The 9,031-nt window shown below is 31.9% G+C and overlaps 1 long non-coding RNA gene across 9 annotated transcripts; it reads left to right on the top strand.

Annotated features, from left to right (window-relative positions):
- The first annotated feature begins 1,586 nt into the window (after positions 1-1,586).
- Positions 1,587-8,750, top strand: LOC132626494 (uncharacterized). 9 transcript variants are annotated; one of them, XR_009577356.1, is made up of 4 exons: positions 1,618-1,920; positions 2,058-2,154; positions 2,579-2,694; positions 2,855-3,198. It is a non-coding gene; the product is annotated as an uncharacterized LOC132626494 (long non-coding RNA). The 9 variants fall into 9 exon arrangements; XR_009577354.1 differs by adding an exon at positions 6,899-8,750 and having other exon boundaries at positions 1,666-1,920; positions 2,579-3,230; XR_009577353.1 differs by adding an exon at positions 6,896-8,750 and having other exon boundaries at positions 1,667-1,920; positions 2,579-3,230.
- The last annotated feature ends 281 nt before the right edge of the window (positions 8,751-9,031 follow it).

The following is a 9,031-nucleotide window of genomic DNA, read 5'->3' as shown; positions in this document are numbered from 1 at the left end:
AAAAAACCCCGACTAGTGGTTTGGTTTGACTTGGTTTGGTGTTGAAAAAAAACCCGACCATAATTGGTTTGGTTTGGTTTTAGCTAAAAAAAGTCAAACCGAACCGAACCAAACCAACCCGACATTACATTTATTCAATTTTTAAAATATTTATTTGTAATGTAATTTATAAATATTTCTTAAATTTTTTCGTAGTTTTTAATCTATTATCATATTATTAAAGCTTGAACTTAGAATTTTGAATGCGAATAAGTTTTATATCCTATGGATGTTAGTAACTCATATAAAGTCTAAACCAAAACCAAGTCAACACTAATACTTACAAAAGAAATTCAATTTACCACTAGGAATGACAATAATGTTGGATATCTATTCTTTAGTTTTGCATAATTGGTTTAGACGGTGAAAATACATAACTTAAGTTTTTTTTTCTTGTCATGTAAATAATACTTATTAGCCGTACTTATTTTAGCATGACTTAGTATTTTTAGATTATGATCATTTTCTTTATGATTTATTAATTAACAATATTTATTTTAACCGATTTTATTATCTTTTATTGAATATTTTAATACAACGTCATCACTCTTCTCACATTTTGTGTTATTGTCTTATGAAACACTTTAATTACATAGTTGTATCTTACTAGGACTAAAGAAATATTTGAAGTAAAAATTATATGTTTTGTATCAAGAATAGTCCGGAAAAAAAAACCCGAATAACCCGAGAAAACCGAATAACCCGAGACAACCCGAGGTTGAAAAATCCGAATCTTATTGGTTTGGTTTGGTGTATAAATTTAAAAACCCGACGCAATTGGTTTGGTTTGGTGTTTAAAAAATCCGAACCAACCTGGTCCATGTACACCCCTATATGTAGCATGTGTTTACCATGTTCTAACTCAAACTTTTGCTCACTGGTTATTATTTGAAGGAAATAAATTGGATTTAGAATTGGACTGTGATTAATATATATCTATTGACGTTTTTATTATTAATTAGAAGAGTCAAAAGTTCTCCAAAAGCAAATTAACATATTTGTAGTTGAACGAAGTCCTACATAGTAATTTAACTACATAGTAATTTATTTAAAGTGTAAAATAATAATTATAAGTATCCAATTCAAATTCCTTTCCTTTGGAAGGAAAATACCCACGCTGCTTTAACATATCACTTGTGAATGAGTCCAAAGGACCCGTTTGGCCATTAGAATTATCCACTTTTTTTAGATTTTTTTTTTCACTTTTTTTAAAAATTAATGTTTGACCATGAAAATTCTAAATACAACTTGAAGTTGTATTTGGAATTTGAAAAACAAGAAAGTTTTTCACTTTTTTCACAACCAAAACAAGTATATTTTAACAAAAAAAAAATACTATTTCAAAAACTATGACCAAACACAACTCCAACTCCAACTCCGAAATTCCAAAAAAAATGAAAAAGTTTTGATTTCTATGGCCAAACGCATACTAAGTAGTATGTGCATGAATCCAAATAGTAATTAATCGAAGGTTTCCTTATTAAAAAGATCAAATCTTGAATACAAATTCATAATTTTAGTTGATTTCAAAATTCTAATTGAAAAAAGTCCAGAATATTATGATCCTATCCAATGCCAAATAATATTTCTACTTTTTAGAAACGGGATTTGGGGTGTAAGAACAAGGGTGAAAAGGGCATATTATTTGTGATTTCAGACGTTGACGTTTTAAAGGGCAAATTGGTGATTCATGCCTTCTCAAAGAGACACGTGTGCAACAGTTAATTTTGCAAATTGGAGTCTCATCTAGACTCTTCTTCTTCCTAATAGACTGTTGCGAAATTGCTTCTCATTCTCCACTTTCTCTGATTTTTTTGTGCATCTCCATCTGCTCTTTAATCATTTATTGTTACTTTAGGATTCACCAAGTACAGCATGTTGGTAATTTCTTTTACATACTATATTCATTTAGGAATTCGAGATTTTAATCTTGGGTCTTGAAATTGAAAATTAAGAATTTTCAGACCAAATTATATAAGGTATCAAACTGAATATTAGATTTCTCTTTTTGGATTCAGTGGGAAAAAACATGGGATGACTCCAACAAATTGAACTTCCCAATTCCTTAATAGGTTACAAATTGATAGTGATCTTTGGGTGACTCATATTTGAAAGGTACAAATTGAACTTCCCAATTCCTTAATAGGTTAATAACAATTTTTAGCAGTTACTTTGGTGGTGACTGGTAAGACAGCTGATTGTATTTTATTTTCTCCTTCCTCGTTTCAACTGTAGATTGTTTCCTGCCTTCATCATTTCTTGGATATATCAACTGGACCTTAGGAAAGCTGTTTGATGATATGTTTGACGCATTTTATTTGGAGTATTGAAGTTCACAAATTTTGTTTTAGAATGTTGTTAGGAGATTTGTGCATTTCGTTTTTAGCTTGCCCATGCTCTCGTTAACATTTTGATATTGATTGCAAATTTGAATATAATATTCTGTCAACTTTTCTTTAGAATAGGAAGGTAAATTTTCTCGAATAAATGTCTATTTTCTTTATGACGAAGTGTAGTTTGACAGATTGGGTTTTTACAGCCTGTCGATAATGTTGATGGCGATGATATTGATCTCCTTGGAGAGGATACAAAGGAAGAAAGAGAAGGCAACGGAAGCAAGGGAGGCGGCTAATGCATCTACCAAGAAGAAAGATAGTGAGCTTTGATATTTCCTTCTTAGTTGCTTTTGTATCCAATGCACAATTACTGTAGAAAGAAAATGCAAAACATATTAGAACTTGAATGTGGAAATTATGTTCCTTTAATCACGTAAATCATCAGTATGCTTCATTTTGTTATGTTCTTACTTTTGTAGTTGAAAAGTTTTTCGTTCTTTTGGAAGTTAAGCCTTGGAATGATGAACTCACATGAAGGGGCTGGAGGAGGTTGTCCGCAGTGTTCAGATGGAAGTGCTTTTCTAGGGAATATGTATGATTTATAATTTCCATTCCCTCTTTAACACACATACCCAAAGTTCCTCTAGAGGAATATCAGCTGAAATTCACCGTAAGCAATTCAACAAAACTTATGAACCATTGAAAAGGTAAAACCTTCTTTTCCTAATATTTATCCGGATAATCTTTTGTTTTGGGCGTAGATCTTTGGTCCAAGGTGACAATGCTGGTAAAGTTTTTTTTATTGGAGGTAATTTGTTATACTGGTCGAAGGCTCTTTGCTACAAATTAAGGGTGGTAAGTCAAACAAATAAGTTCTTTTTTTACTGCTTGTGGGAAAGGTGATATCAGTTTCCCGATTAATTTGTATTTCTATTCAAGATATGTCATTTAGAATTGTTTGGTTACTGACAAGCTGCTCTTCTATCTCTTTGATAGCCAAATTAATTACAGTTGGTAACATAATTAAGAAATTGCAAATCATGCTTACCATATGAGATTTCGGCTGCATAGAGCCCCATGTTGTTGGTAATTTTTTGAATGTTTCGGCTTGAGATTCTGTTGATCTTCTTATATATCTTTCTATAGAATTTCCTAGTGAAGAAAACTATGTGGTGGGGAGTCAAAATTGTTATTGCTAAAACTTTGAGAAGATACACCATAATAAAGGTAAAAATGAGAATTGAGCATCTATGTTTCAAGGCTGGTGAGGAAGCATAAACCATTACATTGCTAAATTTGAATAGTGCCTCTATCTAAATGTGTCAATTCTTTTCTTCTTCTGTAAAATGATTTATGTTCCAAATTTTGATGGTAGCTTAATATCCATTTTAAGGGTAACTAGAAATAAAGAAAATTTGGAAATGAACAAATTTGTTGTATATCTCCATGAAAGATCCGATTGTTAGGTTCAATGTTAGATTAAAAAGATGCTTCCTACTAAGCTACTGCTACTCTATATTTCAAGTCAGTATCATCAATCAAGCTCTCATCTCTGTGGACAAACACATAAGATAGAAACCTGACACTTTATTGAGCCTTAGTTTCTACAAGTCATAATTTGCTTTCAGGCAATGCAACTGCAGAAATTGCTACTGCAAGTCAATGTAGCTTTTTCATTTTGATTTTATTACTTTAAATATGCAGAAAACTCATATGCACTTCCCCAAAGAGTGAACCACATTTGAACCAGGGCAATCAAATAGGCACAACTAAAGAGGGAATCTAAGATATCTTTGTTTAGATTTAAGTTGACTATAAACATCTATTTATCATCTCGTCAACCCAAAAAGCATGAATTTCTAGATTCACTCTACTCTTTTCCATATGACGTCCCATATAATCCCTTCGAATAGTCTTGAAATATCGACTTTCCTTTGCATCCAATAGATATTTTAGATATTAGTTCGGATAAAAAGATAAGATTTGGTTAGTGCCTTTAAGAAGACGTTCTAGTATTTATATAAATAGTTGTTGCTCTGATTGTTTTCTTAAAAACAAATTGAATCTGGAAATTGGCCAAATTTTTCACTGATAGAAACCAAAATAAAGGATTTGATTAATAGAACAAGTACAATAAAAAATAAAATAGAAAGAAATTACAAAAGAGAAAAAGAAAGTAACTCCAGAAATAGACATCAGTCCCAATAAAATGGGCATTTTCTTCAATTGAGTGATTTTTGAAACTCTACTAAAATGAAGAAACAAATCAAGTTTGCTTATCTCACTTAACCTGATTGAATCCATCACAAGGAAAAATTCTAATCTCACATGAACCCAAAACAAAAAACACAATATGTGGGCTCACAATATACACACGAAAAGTTATATAAAGTCCGTAGTGCATTTTTATTCAAACTGAGAATTGTATAAGCCGTAGCCCACTTCTGCTCGAATTTAGGATCAAAGACGAATTCATAATATTTAACTTATGAGTTCTAGACCATTATAATTTTTAAATTGCTTATTGGATTTTGGATAGATTATTAAGATATATAATATTCTTTTAATACAAATATCATTATGTGACTGAACCAAAATCAATAATGCTCTTTCATAGTACTGTGAACGGCTAAATATCCTTGAAATATTGATCGATTTTTATACCCTCTAAATATTAAATTGTATCACAAAAGATATTACTCCTATTGGATAAAATTGTAATTTTTAAAAATTTACCAATTAGTTATGCATTGAAGAAATATCGTTCGCTTTTTTCACCCTTTAAATACTAAATTGTATCACCAAAATTACTCCTATTAGATAAAATTGTAATATTTAGGACTTTACCAATTAGTTATCCATTTGAAGAAATATCATTTGCCTTTGTGACCCTTTAAAATTTGATTTCACACTAGATAGAATGGTCATTTAATTAATCTCCTAATATTTAGAAATAAACTTTAATTACTTCCCTAAAATTAATAGGTCGTCTTTCCATAAAACTATTTACGGGACTTCTTTCGATCATTTTCATTATTTAAGATTTAAGAATCCTTTTTCATATTATTTTAAGTTTGAATTTATTTTACCAAAGCTGAATAGCATACAAAGTCAAAGAAATAATGTCATTTAGGTTCAGAATAAACGAACCATTAATGTCACGTTAGAAGTCTTTAATTATCGTATCCGTGGATTAATATATCAATTATTTAGTTTTTAGAATTTTAAAATCAAATTAACTATGTATCTTCTATACTATATTAAAAACACAAAGACCCTTAGCGAAATGTCGTTCGTCCCTTTTACCCTTTAAATATATTTCACTTTAGACAAAACTATAAATTAATTGTCTTCATAATATTTATTTAGAAATAAAATTTAATTACTCCCATAATATTTAGTGCTTCAAAATCAACTAAATTTTTGTTATTAAATACTTTACCGTGCAAGGAGACACCTAATTCTTCTCTATCTTATTTTATGGTTACTTTGGAGACCAAATTAAAGAAGAAATCAAATTCTTCTCGAACGTACCTGACATATGTTAAATGTCTAATAAGTAACAATTTTGATTGAGATATTTAAATAAAAAGACAGACACAAATTTATGGGATTTTATATACGATTCATATTTTTAATTGACGCGATATACACGTGCAACACACGTACACTATAACTAGTTATAATTATATTTGTCTGTAAAAGACATCTATCTCTCTCTCATTTCTAAATGTCTCATTTAATTAAAACTTCATTAATCACAGTAATACACGTATATTTTTAATAAAAGTAATGATGCTTCTTGTTTTTCTAAAACATCAAATATTTAAAATAAGTTAATTATTTAAGACCACAAGAAGTCATGCCCAATCTGGAAGGTGACTAGAATTTTTGTGTGAATTCTGAGATGACTAAAGAATTATTCCACTGAACTTTAAGAAGATAAAGGGAATTTCACTATTTAACCTTTGCCTCATGGAAAAATAAATCCCTGATTATTCCGGAGTTTTCTTCACAATTGTTTAGTTCAATAATATATAAATGACGCAACCTTCATGTAAATACTGTCTTTTTAATTTGGGTACATTAATTGGCCCAAATAATATGCAAGTCAAGTATTTTTGTGTTCTTCTGTTTGAATAATTTCTGTCATTTGTTTTGCTTTCTCGTGCATTCTTTATCAGGAATTACGGTGCTTTTCATTCTCTGTTTGGGATCTAGTGTTAGTTTTAAGAAACGAGTGAAACAAAACTTCCGCATGAAAAAAAATTTCTAACCAACATTGCTGTTTGAGCTTAGCATTATTGAGGTAATTTGAAAATAGAAATGAAATTAAGACTGCCGAGCATGATAACAATCTTAAGAGGATGAAGGTCAATATTGCATCTAGATGTTGGTGTTGTGTGAATTACAAGTACGAGACAATGACTCATCTTTTTCGAATCTCTCTAATAGCTTTGAAGCTTTGGAAATGGTTTTTTTCTTGTGCATGTTTTAACATAGAAGACCTTCAACTTCAGCAGGTGATCATCAAGTGGTGGACTATTCCTACAGCTGCCAAATTGCAGTCCATTTATAGAGCAATTCCAGCTATTATCATGTGGGAGCTGTGAAATAGAACAGATTCAATAAAGCATGTAGGAAACGTATCATACAACAAAGTTCTATATGTTCTATATGTACTTCAGCTTACCATCAACAAGCTAATCAGATGTAGATATCCGTGGCTCACACATGTTCCACCAGACTGACCATCTTTGTCGACCTCGTCGGTCGTTTTGAGAATTAATGTTCTATTCCGCGTGTCATCTATTCCAGAAGCTTCATAATAATTATTTTGATTTGCTTGCAAAATTTAAAGTCAAAAGGATATCATTTGGTTCACTTGTGGAGAAGGTTTCATTTTGAAAATCCTGATATTTAAGTATTTGGATGAATTGCTTGTTTTATGAAAACGTGCTCTGATTGGCGATCTGAAGATTTCGTTAGATTTGTAATATTATTTATGACCTGTAGAAATTGACTGAGCTAATTTTAGAGTTCGTTTGGTTGGTTTTTGACAATTAAGTCGATTTTAGTATTTAATGTTCCTATGTATGGTGAAAAGATGGTCACGGAAGAAATAAGACCCGAATTGAAAATTTATTGGTTCCGTTAGCTTCATATTGATGCTTACGACTTGCGGGAATGAACAAATCAATTCCTGAAGCTTTTGGTTGAGTTTTGGGTAAGGAAAAGGATATTTTGGAAATCCTTAAGTAAAGAAGTGAGAATGGTTGACCAAAGTCAACACTAAGGGTAAATGAGTCTTTTTTAAAGTTTCATCGATTCTATTAGGTCCGGAATGTGATTATTGATTCAGTGGAGCCATTGATTCGGTTCTCGAGGGGTTCAAGTGTGGTTTGGGTCATAGGTTGAGAAACCAGTTAAGTTAAGGAATTGGAGTTGATCACGTTCAACTTCAGGTGAAGAAGACCCCGTGTTGTTGCTTTGAATGTTCCAACATGTTTTCGTATAATGATTTTGGACTTGTCCACAAGTTTTAGTGAGATTTCAATGAGTTTCAAATGGATTTGGGTTGTGTCGCGCTCGTGTTTGAAGTTTCAACGTCGTTTCTTTGGGCATAAAAGGTACCAATTGAGAAAATGACCTCTCAATTATGTTTCGATTGAACCATTAAATTCGCATTGCAATTACCGAGCCATAGCAAAAGGAATCATTGAATTTCGACGTCGTATGAGGGAGTTATGCCCATTTTAGTGTCGGTGAAATTGTTGTCTCTGGTGTGGTTGCGGGTGCGGAAAAGGGCCGAAAATGTGAAACTGCAGGGGCAAATTGGTCTGCAGGTGCGAAATTTTGGGCCGCGGAAGCGGAAATCGTTGAGTTAAAATTTAGACTTCGTCCATTTTGTATTTTGAGCATATTTTGAGTTCTAGAGCTCCGTTTGAGGTGATTTTCGCCTCGTTGTTCTCATCTCAACGAGAGGGTTAGTATCTAACCTTTATTTTGGTGTTTCCCCATGATTATTTCCGTCGGTTATCGTTTTTTATTTGTGTTTGGGTTGGTAGAAGTTGGGGTTTTGAGACCTAAGAATAATAGAATGAAAAATCTCGATTTGGGGATCGACTCATGGATGAAATTGGGTGATTTTCTCTATGTAGACGATATAAGTTAGTAAACCGATTTTCAAATAAAATTCCGTTTTGGCCTTAGGGGCCCGGGATTACCTTTTTGGGTTCGTTTTTGGATTCTGAATTAAATATAGCAATATGGGTATCATTGGATTCATTTAACTTCATAGAGTACTATTTGACTATATTGAACCCAATTTTGTAATGAAATTACAATTTTGACCTTCAGGGCTTAAGATTGGCTTTTTGGACCCAAAGTATAATCATAACAATATGGGTGTCTATGGAGTCATATACTTACATAGATTATGTATTTGAACAATTTGGGATCGTTCAGAGGCTTTGAATAAGGGCAAGGTCGTGTTATGATTTCTTGAGTTTCAGACTTCAAATCCGGCAAGTTGAGACTTTTCTTGACTCTATTTAAAGTGTCGTGGTTGGTCAAAATAGACTAATAAAGAGGGAGTAATGGGGAAACTAAGGGGTCCTGATACGCATGAGACGACGAGCACTTGTATTGAGAAG

Source organism: Lycium barbarum, chromosome 2 (genome assembly GCF_019175385.1).
Source record: "Lycium barbarum isolate Lr01 chromosome 2, ASM1917538v2, whole genome shotgun sequence".
Lineage (NCBI taxonomy): Eukaryota > Viridiplantae > Streptophyta > Magnoliopsida > Solanales > Solanaceae > Lycium > Lycium barbarum.
This window is presented reverse-complemented; position numbering and strand designations above follow the sequence as displayed.